This window comes from Acomys russatus, chromosome 1 (genome assembly GCF_903995435.1).
Source record: "Acomys russatus chromosome 1, mAcoRus1.1, whole genome shotgun sequence".
Lineage (NCBI taxonomy): Eukaryota > Metazoa > Chordata > Mammalia > Rodentia > Muridae > Acomys > Acomys russatus.
Window position 1 is genome coordinate 115,229,065 of NC_067137.1, and position 14,757 is coordinate 115,243,821.

A 14,757-nucleotide genomic window follows, 5' to 3' on the forward strand; every position below is an offset into this window, starting at 1 on the left:
TCGTAATTGTGACTTCTATGAAGTCCTTCTGCAGCCCTCCTAACCACCCAATTAGCTGACATCGTTTTTGTCTGATGAAAGGGTTTCTCTAGCTGAACATACGGCAATTATTAAGATGCCTCTGCAATCGCTCTTTCTTTTTTTGGTCGATATGAGCATCCTCCAGATAAAATAAGGTTTGATTTATAGAATTCCAAAACGCATGTGAGTATGATGTCTATGAATAAACACGATAGTAGATGCAAAATCTCATTACGAGGAACGATTTTATTAGCATTTCCATTGAGCAGAATGCTGTGTGATGGTAATGTCAACAGAACTGAACTCCAGCCATTTGTCAGCTCATATTTCCTATGCTCTCAGGAGCGGGCAGTGTGCTCTGCAGGAAAGCTGTGTGTGTGTGTGTGTATGTGTGTGTGAGTGTGTGTGTGCTTGTGTGTGTGCGTGTGTGGTGTGAGACAGAGACGGGGGGGGGGGGGGGGGATCCACTTTTTTAAGAATAGAAAGGGTCATGGTAAATTTTGTATTTAAATTCATTATGTTTTTATTGTGATTACAAATTTTGTCTATGCGTGTGAACGCAGAGGTCCACAGAGGCTAGAGGTGTCAGATTCTCTGAAGTTGGAGTTGTAGGTATTTGTGAATCATTCAACAAGGCTGCTAGGAATCAAACACCAGTCCTCCGTAGCAGTGTGCTCTCTAGGAATCAAACTCTAGTCCTCCATAGCAGTGTGCTCTCTGAACCATTCAGCCACCAGAAATTTCTTTAGAGCTAAGTCAATATACTAATAGAACTATGGTGGACAGACAAGTTTCTGTATAGCTTGTTGTTGTCTAAGAACTTTACAGATATAGACTGGACATCCCATATCTAAAATGCTGTGGAAAGAGCTGTTTAGAAGTTGGTTTGGTTTGTTTTCCAGATTTTGGAATATTTGCATAGAGATTATGATATCTTGGGAGTAAGGCTCAAGCCTAAGTCAAAAATTCATATGCTTCAAGTATGCTTTATACACATAGCCTGGGGGAAATTTTATATAATGTTTTTATCAGGCCTACATTTTGACTGGGGACTGTCACATGAAATCAGGTTAGAATGCCACTACTGGTGGCATGTCAGAGCTTCAAAAGACTGATATTTTTAGAGCCTTTCAGATGGTAGGTTTTGGGGTTAGGAGGTGTGCATCCTATAGTCTCTGGTTTAATCCCCATATCAGCCCTAGGAGAAGGCACTGTTATTTGCACTCTAAAAGTGCAAGTGTTGCGATCAAACAGGGCATGGCAGTCAGCCCTGATCACCCAGATAGCAGCTGCATTAGCCGAGGGAGGTCATAAAGTGTTAGGCGCATCATCATCTATAAACAACATATATTAATCCACACATCTAAGTCATCACATGAAAAATACCACATGGATATTAGTTTGAGGGATGGAAGAAAGCTTTTGCCGAAGAGGATGCTGGGAAGGGGAGCAGGCTGGGTAGAAAAGAGTGTCCCTGTAAGGAAGAATGGGATATAGAGGATGCCAAGAGCTGTACTGTGGTGTTTCTATGAGAACACAAGATGCAAGCATAAAGGCAGTAGGGCAAGTGACGGAAAATAAATTCATATATGTTCACACAATGCGCAGCAAAAATTGCTTTCAGAATAACTTCGACACTTGCAGAAATGTGTGTAATACGAAGCTGACTGAAAAGGGGGGAAACAAGATAAGACTGCACAGGATGATCACCATCACGTAAATAGACAGTGGCATGGGTGGCAAATTCTAAGAGATGACAGCGGATTTTTTTTATCATGACTTTACAGGTTATTTCTTTGTTTATCTCTTTATTATCCTATATTATGAGATCTATTTTTCCCACAGTGCTCAGATATTTTGTTTGCAATCTGGTCCTTCCCCCCCCCCCAAAAAAAATGAACCGCATAGCTTGCACCATTGTCTGGCTAAGAACCTAAGGCTAGGCAGGTCACAGGGGCAAGAGGAGAGAGGAGAACCTACTATTGCTCTGCTAAATGGATAAATACTACCCTAACTCCTGATGAAACCACGCCACACGTAGACTAATGCTTCTCTCGGTCCTCATCACAGAGGCTTCTATTTGTACTAAATGGTGTTGACAGAGATCTACACCTGGCCATAGACTAGAGTACAGTACAGAGAATAAGAGATAAGAGACAGCGAGATACTCAGTGGGACATCTACATCCCAGCCACACCCGCCTCTCCAAGATTCAGGGCCTCCCTGGAAGATGGAGCAGAAAGGTTGTAAGTGCCAGGGAAGTGGATGACTACAGGGAAATAATGTCTTGCAGACGCAGTAGAACAGATGCACATATGAATGTGCAGCAGCCACGGCAGCAGCACAAGCCCTGTTGTGCAAGCTCCCACCATACCAAGTCCAGCATGGAAACGGGAGGTGGCCATGAAGCTCCATCCTGGCAAAGCTGCAATGGGCAATTTATAGCTGCTGGAAAGGGGAGAGTCAGTTTTCTTCTTAAGCGTAGCCCCTGAGATGTGGATCGAGTTCCAGTGCAAGGCCACAGATCCAAGAATACATGGACAGTCCTTATTGGACTTGATGGGTTTAAAAAGGGGATGGGTGGGTAACACAAAGCTTACTCGGTAGGGAATGGTGTTGCATTTGGGAGGAGTTGAAGAAGAGTGAATTATGATCAAAACACATGGTGTGAAATTCTCAAAGATCTATTTAAAAAGCCCAACAACCTCAAAGAGAACTGAGTAAATTCAGCAAGAGTTTAAGGGACCTTTTTATTCTGTCATAGTTTCTCAGGCTCTGATGTTCACATGCAGGTCATGTAGACAGAACACCTGGTGGCTGCAGGAATCCTCTGGCTTCTCACAGGGTCCCTTTACCTTTAAAACCTGGGGACAAAGTGGTCGGCGAAACCATGGGACTCGAGGTGCGTCGAAATGGAAGCAACAAGATGAGGGGTTGGAACTTAACCACGAAGGTAGTGTCTCACAAAGAGAACCAGCTGTGGGGTGATGGGCATGGGCATGAGGGATGGGCACATTGTGGGCTCCATGGCTGCTAGGCTGCTAGGATGATGTTCCCAGGTGGATCTCCTGAAGGTGTTTTCTGTCAGGTCAGAGACTGGCCCAGCCACTTGGAGGCAGCTCAGACTCCAGATTCCCCGCTTTCTCTGCTCCCCATGAGGCCCATTTCTGCAATCCATACCTCTGTCTCCAATGAAAGGTCTTCCCTTCACAAACCATTCCTGCCCAAGAGTGTGTGGGGCACACTCTAAGTCCCGCTCTGCGTCTCTCCCAAGAGTATGTGGGGAAGACTCTGAGGCCCTCTCTGCGCCTTTCTGCTACTTCCGACAAGCCTCTTTCACCCTCAAATGTAGGGAATTCCTGATTAGGGAGTGGAAAGCTCCTTCCTAAGTTCATTTTTCCAATTAAATGAAGGGAGGTCATGCACACAAGACAGACTTATCTGAAATGAGCTCCTGCCCAGGCTGGGAAGGCTAAATGGAGAATTCCACCCAGTATCTGAAAACATCCCACATCAAAGAAGTTAGTGTTAATGCACAAAACACCTGGCAACATAAAATACAGCTTTATAGTCAAATGTCACATGAGGATTGAAAAACGAAACAAAACATTGTGCCCACTGTAGTTTTGAACCAATGCTGCAGTGTCAGCAACTATGAAATGCCTGAGTCTCACAGGGAGCCACGTCTCCCATCAGATTCTGTGAGAATGAATGTCGAAGGAAAAATACAAGCCAATATTATATTTCCTTATAGTTTACCTCAATGTTCAATTTGTCTTAATTCAACTTGTAGCAATTTGGTCTTGACGGTGTCACTAAACTTCTAGGGAGTTCTCACACTTTGTTCAGGAGGACCAAAGTGAAGAACACAGCACCATGCTCACACCATGCACTGCAACTCTCCATGCGCCCCAAAATTTGTGACTTAATTTTCCCTCAAATTAAAACAGGAGTCGGTATGAAATCCTCTTTGGATTCCTGTTTAGCCAGAGGTAGCACTGGTTCTATAAAATGTGGGGGCAATAATGAAATACAGAATACTTCTGAGGCCCGCTTCCCATCTCTTACCCATGTGCTCATCATTCTGATTTTTATACATGAACGTCTGTAGAGTTCTTCCTCTCCATACAGAAGCTGCTGTGCATGTGTGTGCATACATGTTTGGAAGACTGCGAACATGGGCATGAAGCCAGTCCACCATAACCATAGGCTCTGTGCCTGGGAAGCAACGCACACTTAGATCAAAAAATATTCAGGGGTAAAAAAAAAAAAAAAAAAATCTGTGCATCTGTGTTGAACATGTACAGATTTATTTCCCTTGTTGTTATCCCAAACCATACATTATAATCACTATTGATGCAGTGTTTATGCCACATTGATTGAACTGGATTGTAAGCAGTCCCAATGTGGTTTAAAGTATACTGTAAGATGTAGGTGGGTTATAAAAATCTCGAAGCCATTTTACACAGTAGATGTGAGAACATACCTTCTTTCAGTATCCATTTGGGATCCTGGCAGCACATCCCTGTGAGTAATAAGTGATGGACCCGGGAGGCCTTCCTATCCTAGAGCATCATCCCGGAGCTGTAGAATTGATTGAACTTGGATGCAGACTTCATTATCTTATTCTCCCCCCAAATCTAGGTCTCTACACATGCTGGGGGTCCTGGGAAGCATGTTTAATTTGGTGTCTGTAATGATGATACTGTGGAGAGAGGGAAACATAGGCTGATACAAATGTCTAGGTGGGAAAGAAAGCAGAACGGGTTTGACGGTGGTGGTGGTGGTGCTGTTGCTGGTGGTGGTGGTGGTGCTGCTGCTGCTGGTGCTGATGCTGATCATGGTGGTGGTGCTGGTGGTGCTGGTGCTGGTGCTGGTATTGGTCATGGTGGTGGTGCTGCTGGTGCTGGTGCTAGTACTGGTGCTGCTGGTGGTGCTGCTGGTGCTGGTCGTGGTGCTGGTGCTAGTGCTGGTGCTGGTAGTGGTACCGGTGGTGCTGGTGGTGATGCTCATTGTAGTTGTGGTGTGTGTGTGTGTGTGTGTGTAGTGTTTGTGCGTATGTGGTATGTGCATATACGGTATGTGTGTTTGGTATTGGGTGTATATGTGGTGTGTTTGTGTAGGCTATGGGGGGGTTGGAGGTTGTGTTTGTGTGTAGTGTGTGTGGCATATATGTATGTGTGAGTGGCTTCTAAGGTTTTCTTTTGTTCTGTTTTGGTTTTATGTTTGTTTTTAGTTCAAGGCATGCACGTGTATAAAAACACCAACGAAATGTTACCAGTGCCTTTGATTTTTGCATATCCAGCACTTTCCCAAATATTTTCTGACCATGGAGCATTTGGTTAGTAAGTCGCTCACTGGATCCCTTGCCTGTGAAGTTATTGGTGTGAAATGAGAATGACCCGGAACTGAATTCAGGAGAGACACAAAGAGGACTCATAGAGAATGAGATCAAAGTGTCTGCCAGCACACAACTCTGCCTGGGGTCATGATAAGAGCTCTCACTGGGCATATATGCCACTGGCACCAGGCATCATGGCTAAGCAAGATGACCCCCATCAAGAGAGGGCCTGTCCTGGGGGTCTTCTGGGGGTCAGGCTGCAGAAGTGCTGGCTCCATCCTAGGACTAGGGTCACAACCCTGGCATTATGACCCATGGCATTTTGCAATAAGAGCTGCCTCGATTTGGGTTGGGGACAAGGTAATATCATTCAGGTCTTTCTACATTCTCCAGATAGCTTCCCTAATTGGAGTCCCGCAATGGCTCTGTGTCTAGTGTTTAAAGGAGGGAAAACAGCTGCTTGCCATGATGCATCGCTGGTGCTCACTGGACTGCAGCCAGCCATGCTCCCACATCCATCAGCCAAAGGCCCTCTCCTGACCTCATGATACTGTTGAGTGAGCCAAACATGAAGCCATGGAAGAGGAAGACAAGTCCCCACAGCCACACACAGGAAGGTCACCCGACCCAGGGAATCGGGGTGCCAGTGGATGTTCAGGTTGGAAGCTATAGGTGCAAGGCTGAGGAAATCTACCATTGAACACCCTGTCAGAGTGTAGGAAAATAACAACATTGAGATGTATCTTCTCCCCATTTCCTGCTGCCCCCCCCCCCGCCACTTTTTAAAACTCTGAGTGGCCTATGTACCAGGTAGTTGTCAGATAGTACCAGGCAGGTGGCAGATGGGGTCCTTTGCCTCCCATTCAGGTCCCCCCAGTGCCCACAAGACCAGGCTGGAAGCTGAACAGAAAGGAATTTACAACAGCATCCCGAGTCCTCCCCCACACCCTAACCACCACTCTCAATCCATTTTTACTTAATGCTTTGTATTAGTAGATAGGAACACCACAGCCACACATTTGCAGCAGTGTAGCCATGCTGAGGTCCTGGCAGGTGATTGCAGAGTCAAGGCAGAAGGAGCCTACAACATCCATGGGACCCCTGGGCTGAGCCCCCTCTAAGCCACTTAACAGCCCATAGCTAAGGGCAAGGTGATGACATAGAGCTAAGTCGGAAGAGAGATTCTTCCATGGGTCAGAGGTATCCATCCACCTCCAATAAATCAGAAAATGGTGTCACTAGGCTGAGAGAGTGAACACCTCCTTCAACTGAGAATTGATGGGTTCTGGGATGATGTCAGCCATTGGTCAGCCAGTTTCAGTGTGTATGTGTGTGTGTGTGTGTGTGTGTGTGTGTGTGTGTGTGTGTGTGTGTGCATATATATATGTATATATGTATGTATGTATGTATGTATATATATGTATATATGTGTATATATATATATATATATATATATATATAGAGAGAGAGAGAGAGAGAGAGAGAGAGAGAGAGAGCCATTCATTAGCATATCCACTGTTTCTACTTTGCCAACTGCAGGAGAAATTTGTGGCCTAGAAAGATAAAAATGTTTTCACTCTGACATCTTACAGAAAAGTTGGCTACACCCCGAAGAGGGACTATTACCCAAGTAGGTGCCTCAGCCTTCAAGGGCCGAGTTCTGAAGAGATGCTCACCCTGAATGTCTGACAAATAAATAAAATATTACAGACCTTCCCACTCAAAGGCACAAGGGGTAAGAAAGAAAGTCACAATAAAAGATAATCCCAGAGGATTTATCGTTTGAGCCCTGGAGCAAGCCCCATGCATCTGAGGAACTTGCTTGAGCCTGTTGGAAAGAAAACGTCAGTAAGAGGGGGAGAAGATGGGTCACAACAGGCTGAGGACCTTTCAAGGATGGACGCTGAAATCTAGGGTGTCTGTGTTCAGAGCCTAAGTAGACTGGCCTTCCTTTCTCCGGGGTCCCCTGGTACTTGGCTCCCACTCCCAGCTGATGTGCAGGACTCAGTGTTGAAGGGTGATTTGCAATTGAAATGGGACCAATGCATTATTGATGTCAGGGGCCACGGGGGCAATATTTATTTACTCTTGTGAGATCTAAAATGTCTCACAAGAGAAGGGAGGAGAACATGAGAAAGGGATGGGGCAATGGTGGGAGAGGGAGGAAAAAAAGAAAAGAGAGCTGCCGTCAACAGAAAGAATGGGAAAGAAAAAAAAAGGAACTCACTTCTTTCTATTTCTTTCTCATTTTTTTTTTTTTATGTGTTTGTCTTCACGACTTAGAAGTGCTCGCTAATTCCATCTGTCCACAGCAGAGCCATCCATGGCGGGAGAAACATTTCCATATGTGCAAATTAGCATCCAGCCTCCCTTAATCTGTGCCTTGGTCCTCTGAAGTCCATGGCAAGCTGCCTGCCAAACCCACTAATGGCATCTGACTAGCTCTGGTATTGGCTGAACTGGCTGGGAGTTCTAAAGCAGCTCATGCCCCCTCCCTTTGCTCCCACGTCATTTAGCACGTCTTCTAGCAAGACCTCAGCCCAAGCAGCAGGGCTCCTAAGGCCCACATCCCTCCATTCCCACAGATCTCCCTTCTGGTGAGGTCTGTGACTTGCCTGTGACTCTCGTGGAGTCATACTTGCTCACCTGGCTGACAGCTCACCTGGTCTGATTGATTCTAGAACTTTCCCAAGCCTGGTGGCAAGATCTTGGGACACTCACAATTACCAGCTGCCTGGTCCTTCTTTCTACCTATGCATAGCCCATCATGTCTACATTCACTTCATGTACTTTATTCTTGCTCCAGACATGGCAATTCATCCACCCATCCATCCATTCAACCAGCCAGCCAGCCAGCCAACCATCTTTCCATTCATCTACCCATCCATCCATCCACCCATCCACCCATCCATCCATCTATCCATCTATCCATCTATGCACCATTCACTCACTTGTCAAACAAATATTCCATCATTATGAGCTCTGGGAGAACTGGCCAGTTTATTCTCCTGAAGGTTATGTTCTGATGAAGTGGTACCTACCCAAGACAGCATCAGCATCTGAGACTCCAGAAAGGATGGGTGTAAGTGTCTGGAGAATGCACCTGGGTCCTCCTTCAGCCTGGGTTTCTGGGTTCCTGGATCTGGAGCCTACCATTTCTGCTGAAGCTGTCTCTAACCATTCCTTCTTAGTCTCCCTTTCCTGACACTCCTCGGTGCCATGTCTCTAAACCCAGAAATCTACTCTGGTTGCCTCTATTTGTCTACCTACTAAAGAGTGCTAAGGGCAGACTGAAAAAATGGGAGGGACAGTCCTTCGAGCCACTGAGCTCCAAAAGCCACCCCATCAGCTGTATCCGTACCTCTGGGTTCTCCTAGCAGTCTTCCAGCTCTGATGACATTGTTGTCTGCTTAAGAGAAGGGAATCCTTGGCAGGTAATAGTTTGGGCCCTACTCATTCCAGTTGAACATTAGAGTGTGGGCACCAACCAAATAAGTAAGGGGCCAAGACTGCGAAAGGGCCTCAGTGAATGGGTGACAACACATCATTATGGGGACGCTGGATCACCCCAAAGTCTTTGCAATGTAGTTTAGGTCTTCTTTTGTCTTAGTGAACACTCCCATAGTCAGCTCCCTGGGACCTTCAGTAGAGAGATGAGACAAGTTCCTAGTTCATCTCATAGGCTCTGCAGGAGGCCATGCACTGTCTTCCAGCTCCTATGGAAAAACAGGGCCTCACATCCTCCAGTAACGGCCCCAGATCCCCTCTAAGGAGCTTCATCTGCGGAGAGCTTCAGAGAGCAGCCAGAAAACTCATAAAGTGGAGGCTAGACATCGGGAAACCTCAGAGAACACATCCCTTCTCATCCGCAGCCCCTGGTCCATCTGGGGAGAAGATGAATGCTTGCAGAGTTGGTGAGCTGGGCCGGAGCATCACAGCAAGGAAGTCCATGACAACACCATCAACCCCACTTTCAAAGGCTCAGATGATGGACTTGGAAGAACACAGAGAAACTGGGTGTAGGAGAGTAGCTTCAGACTCTGAAGAGATAGACAGTCTGCATGTCAGAACTTTTTCCCAGACCCTCCAACTTTCCCACACGTGACACCACTTGCCGCACTACGAGTTCAAATTATTTGAGCTGTCATGGCCATGGCAGAGCTCTGAGCTCTTATGTTCATGGTCGTGACTGACACCAAGCCCATCCGCAGGTGCCAGGCGTCACATACAAACCACTGACAAACAGGACGCTGAAGCTGTCCAGGGTACAGCAGGTGATGTCCACTCTCAGTGATGCAAATGCTTCTCAAGACCCCAAGCATGTAGAGAGCTCGGAGCAGAGCTGGGGCCATCCATCCTTGACTCTCTGGTTGTCTAGATGACAGAAAGGCCACCCCGAGACACCGGTGGAACCCAGCTGTGACCTCTACTGTGCATTGCCAAGAAGTGATATTTGAAACCCTTTCTGCCTGAAACACTTTCCTCTTCTTCTACCTTCTAGGACTCCTGAAGACTACTAACCAAGCAATGAGATACATATTGTCAGGGCTGTGTGTGGGGGAGTGGGGGTGGGTGGGTGGGTTGCAGTTAGCAGAGATACTGCCTAACACGTTGGAAGCCCTGAGAACTTTCCTCAGCACCAACCTGGCTGTGGTCGTGCTCAGCTGTAATCCCAGCACATGCGGGATGAAGGCAGGAGGACCAGAAGTCCAGGATCAACTTGTCTTTACCATGACTAGAGGCCAGCCTTGGTGGGATATATGGAAAGACACAAGCAAACTCTCATCTTCTCTGAAATCCTCATCCCCTCACTGTCACTGCCCAGTCCCCCTCCATGTGCCCAACTTCTAGAAAGACCCATGCCCACAACAGCTGATTAGACCTCAGTAGTATGAGAGCAGGGTCTGCTTTTGTTTTTTGTCTTATATTTAAATACGTGTGTGTGTGTGTGTGTGTGTGTGTGTGTGTGTGTGTGTGTGTCTGTGCTTCATGTGTGTGCAGAGATACTCACAGATACCAGGATAAGGCATCAGCTCCAGTGCTGGGAACCGAACTTGCTTCTCCTGGAACCTGTTAACCCCAGAGGAGGAGCCATGTCTCCAGCCTCAGAACCTAGGCTTTAAGATCTTAAACTCCCTTCCCCCAGGTACACTACAGATGGGAAGGTAAATTTAAATAGCAGCCTTGTTTTAAAAAAAAACAAAAAACAAAAAAACAGGGTGATATGTACCAAGCTTTTTAGATGCATCTTAAGATATGCAGGCTGTCCTAAGATACGCAAATTTGATCCCTCCCCCTCCACCCACAATACTCCAGATCTCATCCAAGAAAGAAGCAATACCTGGGGGGCCTGTGGCTTTGATGCTAGGAAGGGTCCCCTGGTTGCTAATCCTGACTTGCCTGGTGGTGCCAGCAATAAACCACAGCCTCTCCCGCGTAGCAGGCTCCATATGCTAGCACCCTAGTCTGCTAAGCCACCAGCCAGCCTAAATTTGAAACATTTCTCAAGTGTTATACAATGTTGTAATAATGTTTTTACAAAACAAAGGCTAAGTTACTGGAAGCCATTTTCAACCAATCAGCATCTCAGTGAAGGAGGAGATGGGGCTGTGCCTTGGTGACATGGGGCGGACAAGTGTGTATGTCGGTTCCTCGGTCAAAGCCTGGCTGGGAACATCTGCTTGGTAAACGAGTGAAGAGGGAGGGGCTGGGACTGAAGTGGGGCTGGGGAGAAGCCAAGGAATGTGGGTAGAAAATGCCTGAAAATGAAGAACTTTAAATCCCAGCCAAGTAAGCCGGCTCTTGGGTCCTGAGGCCACCTGTCCTGTCCCCAGATGGGGGAGCGGGATTTGAGGTTTTAGTTCATGCACAACCTTCATCTGCATGTTCCCAGAAGCACTCCGAAGGCTTCCTGTTCTACAAATGCGGTGGGGCAGTAGCATGGCAGCGATGTGGAGCAGCAACCTTCTGCCCATGACATTTTGTTTTTAAGTCTGAGCGTAGCTGTCCAGAGTGTGTAAAGAAAGTCACCTGGCAAGAGCTAGTGACAGAAAAAATAAACAACATTAAAAATAGGAAATGAGCCAGATGCAGAGACACATGCATGCCTGTAATCCCAGCACTTGGGAGGCAGAGGCAGGGGGATCTCTGTGAGTTCCAGGACAGCCTGCTCTACAAAGTGAGTCCAGGACAGCCAAGACTACACAGAGAAACAAACAAACAAATAAATGAACTATCATGAGTATAAGCTACTTTTACACAGAAAAACAAAAACAAAAACAAAAAGGTATATGAGTGGATGGGGGAATGTATTTTCCTCCAGCCCTCAGCTCCTTTTGGGTCCTCTCTGGCAATGGTCCAAGGACAGCCATAGAGGTAGGTGTGGAGAACACACAGGCAGATGGTGAAGGGCTGACTTCCCGGCACCTTTGAGAAGAAGGAGCATGGAGGAGCTTTGAGAAGAAATAACTTTACAGGACAATAAACCGTTAAAGCAAGTTAAGGTGGCTTTGGGATTCTATCTGACTCTCAATGGAATGGGCATCAGCAAGAAAGCAAATGAAGGTCAGGCGTGGTGGCACACACCTTTAATCCCAGCACTCGGGAGGCAGAGGCAAGTGGATCATTGTGAGTTCGAGGACAGCCTGGTCTACAAAGCAAGTCCAGGACAGCCAAGGCTACACAGAGAAACCCTATCTCAAAAAGAAAAAAAAAAAAAGAAAAGAAAAGAAAAGAAAAAGAAAGAAAGCAAATGACAGGAAATGCAGGAAATGCCGTAGAGGATATATGGAGTTAAGCTAGTCTAACCACCATGGAAATCAAAGTAGATCTTTCACCAAACAAGAGTACGTCTACCATGTGCCAAGTCCAAGTCCTAGAATTAGACCCAAAGAAACCTAAGGACACTGCAAGCAGAGAACCTAGACCCGCCTGTTCAGATCTAGCCAATGGACAGCTCGTTCTCCACGGTTGTTGGGAAGCAGACACTGCCTCTGACATGGACTCTGGTGTTTCTGATTCTATCACCTTCCCTTGGTGGGGAGACCATGTGGGCACACAGAGGAAGGGGACCTGATAGGCTGTGGTCAGATGGTGGGGGAGGAGGGCTCCCCTCTCAGAGGTCTAGGGGAGGGAAATAGGACAGAAGAGGGAGGAGGGTGGGAATGGGAAGATACAAGTGAGGAGATAACAATCAGAATATAATATGAATAAATAATAATAAATAAATGCTTATTTTGAAAAGAAAAAAACAAACCTAAGTCAGCATGGCATAGAGACATGGGCCCATCTGTCCTCGCCGCAGCTCTATTTGCCATAGCTAAGAAATGGAGCCAGCCTAGATGCCAGCAGAAGACACACAAATAAGGAAATGTAGTCCATGAGTTTTATTCCGCCATAATGACGTCAAGTTACTTGCAGGAATAAGAATGGGCCTGGATGGTCTACTTCCCTGGGTGTGACACAGCAAAAGCTGCCCCCACCCCTGACACACACACACCATTTCTGGCCTGAGTGCTGCCTTTCCCCCAACTTCATGGAGATAACTCAGTGAGTCACCGCAGGGCAAGCAGAGCCACTGAACAGACACATGCTCCTGCCACATGGTGCTTAGTCCCCAACTTATTTTTACACAGCACAGGCCTCTCATGATACTTTTAATATGAGGCTATGAATCGGCGATTGTTTAATATTACATGATAAGTGGATCACTGCATAGGGGACAGTATGTGTATGTTTTTCATACCCAGAGGCTCCAAGTTTCCCTTTTTTTTTTTTTTTTTTTCAGGACTGAAAACATTGAGAGTGCTATTGTTCAAGACTGTCTCCCACTCCTGTGTAGGTAATGAAATGCTCTGAAGCATTCTCCGTTAATGTATAGCTACGCTATTTTCTGTATCTTGCTCCTATAAAAGTGTTGAGCAATTATCTATACATAGTATCCATCATAAAATGGCAGGGTCAAAGAGCCTGGGAGTCTTTGTGCAAGACCCTGGAAGCAGCCGGGGTTTGCACAGCAAGCAAGTGGTGGGACTTCCCACTCAGCTCCACAGGCTCCTCCCCGTGCAGTGGGGGCTCAGTTCTGCCATCTTCACCAACCTCCTAAGTAACCGTGAGTGGACCCCACTAGCCTTCACTCCCATCTCTCTCTCAGCATCAATTTCATACTCATAAAAGGCACCTGGGTTCTTTATCCCATGAATTTTCAGTCCTCTGCCTTTCATTTCTTCTTCCCCAAATTCCCGGTAATGCTTCATGCTTTCCATAACTCCGTCTGAAGACACTGGCCACACCTTTGTTCCTTTGTTAGGTCTTGTATTCATCCAGGAAGGAGACAGGTGTGAGAGAAGACCTATCCCCCTGTTCCCTACCGGGACCAGGGAAGATGAGTGGGTGTTTGTTTACTCTGCTCCATTGAATTACTCTGTCAAGCCTCTGCAAATCTGATCCTTCACTCTCACCTGCCCAAGGACACAATGCCTACCCCTTTAACAAGAAACACCGTGAAGGCCCTTTGCAGATTCCCCAGGTGCAACTGCTCCATCACTGCGTGTTGCCATCCTCCTGTGCCCCAGATGTGCTATGAAGCCCCTACCAAGAAGCCTTGGTGTCGGGGATGCTAGCTGGGTGCCTGGCCCAGGTTGCTTGCATCTTCAAGCCCCATCTACAGACCTTCTGGCTTTTGTTAGAGCAGTAAGCCAGGCCTAGTCTGTGTTCTCCATCCCACTCCGCGCATCTTTCATCCCTGACCTTGACACATCAGGATCTGAACCTTCTAGGATCCCAGTTCAAAAGCCGCCACCTTGAGATCAAAGGGAGGGGGGCATCCTCATTCCCTGAGCATCTCGTCTGCTGTGGCAAGAGGTGAGGGCAGAGTGGTGGCCACCAGGACACAATTCTGTATTGCAGCTTCTGCTTTACCGCCTCATGACTTATAAATTATTAACAAGCCCTCTGTTTGTAATGCTGGGCTCTCTGCTTCCTCCAAATTAAATTACGGAGGATATATTTGATTATAAACACACTTAGTAAATGTTTTCATTGTTGCTTTCTGTAGCCTCCTTTGTACTAAAGTGTTATAATGTCAAAAGTCAACCGCAAACATTGCAGCCTGCCGTGGAAAACCATTTAAAGCAAACACTGGGCAAATTAAGTAATCAGAAATGAAAACCACTTTAGGACAATGGTGAATATAATTTGTCATCTCTCAAAAAAAAAAAAAAGTCAGTGGAGTGGAGCATCACTTCTGCATCCCAGTACTTCTGGAAAGAGACCTGAGATATCTTGTGCCTGGATCTGGAGCATCTCTTTCTACCTGTTTTTCTGTGCCTCTCTTTTCCCGTCTGCAAAGTGGGAGGGACACATTCTTTCATCTCCTCTTATAGCCCCGAGAATGA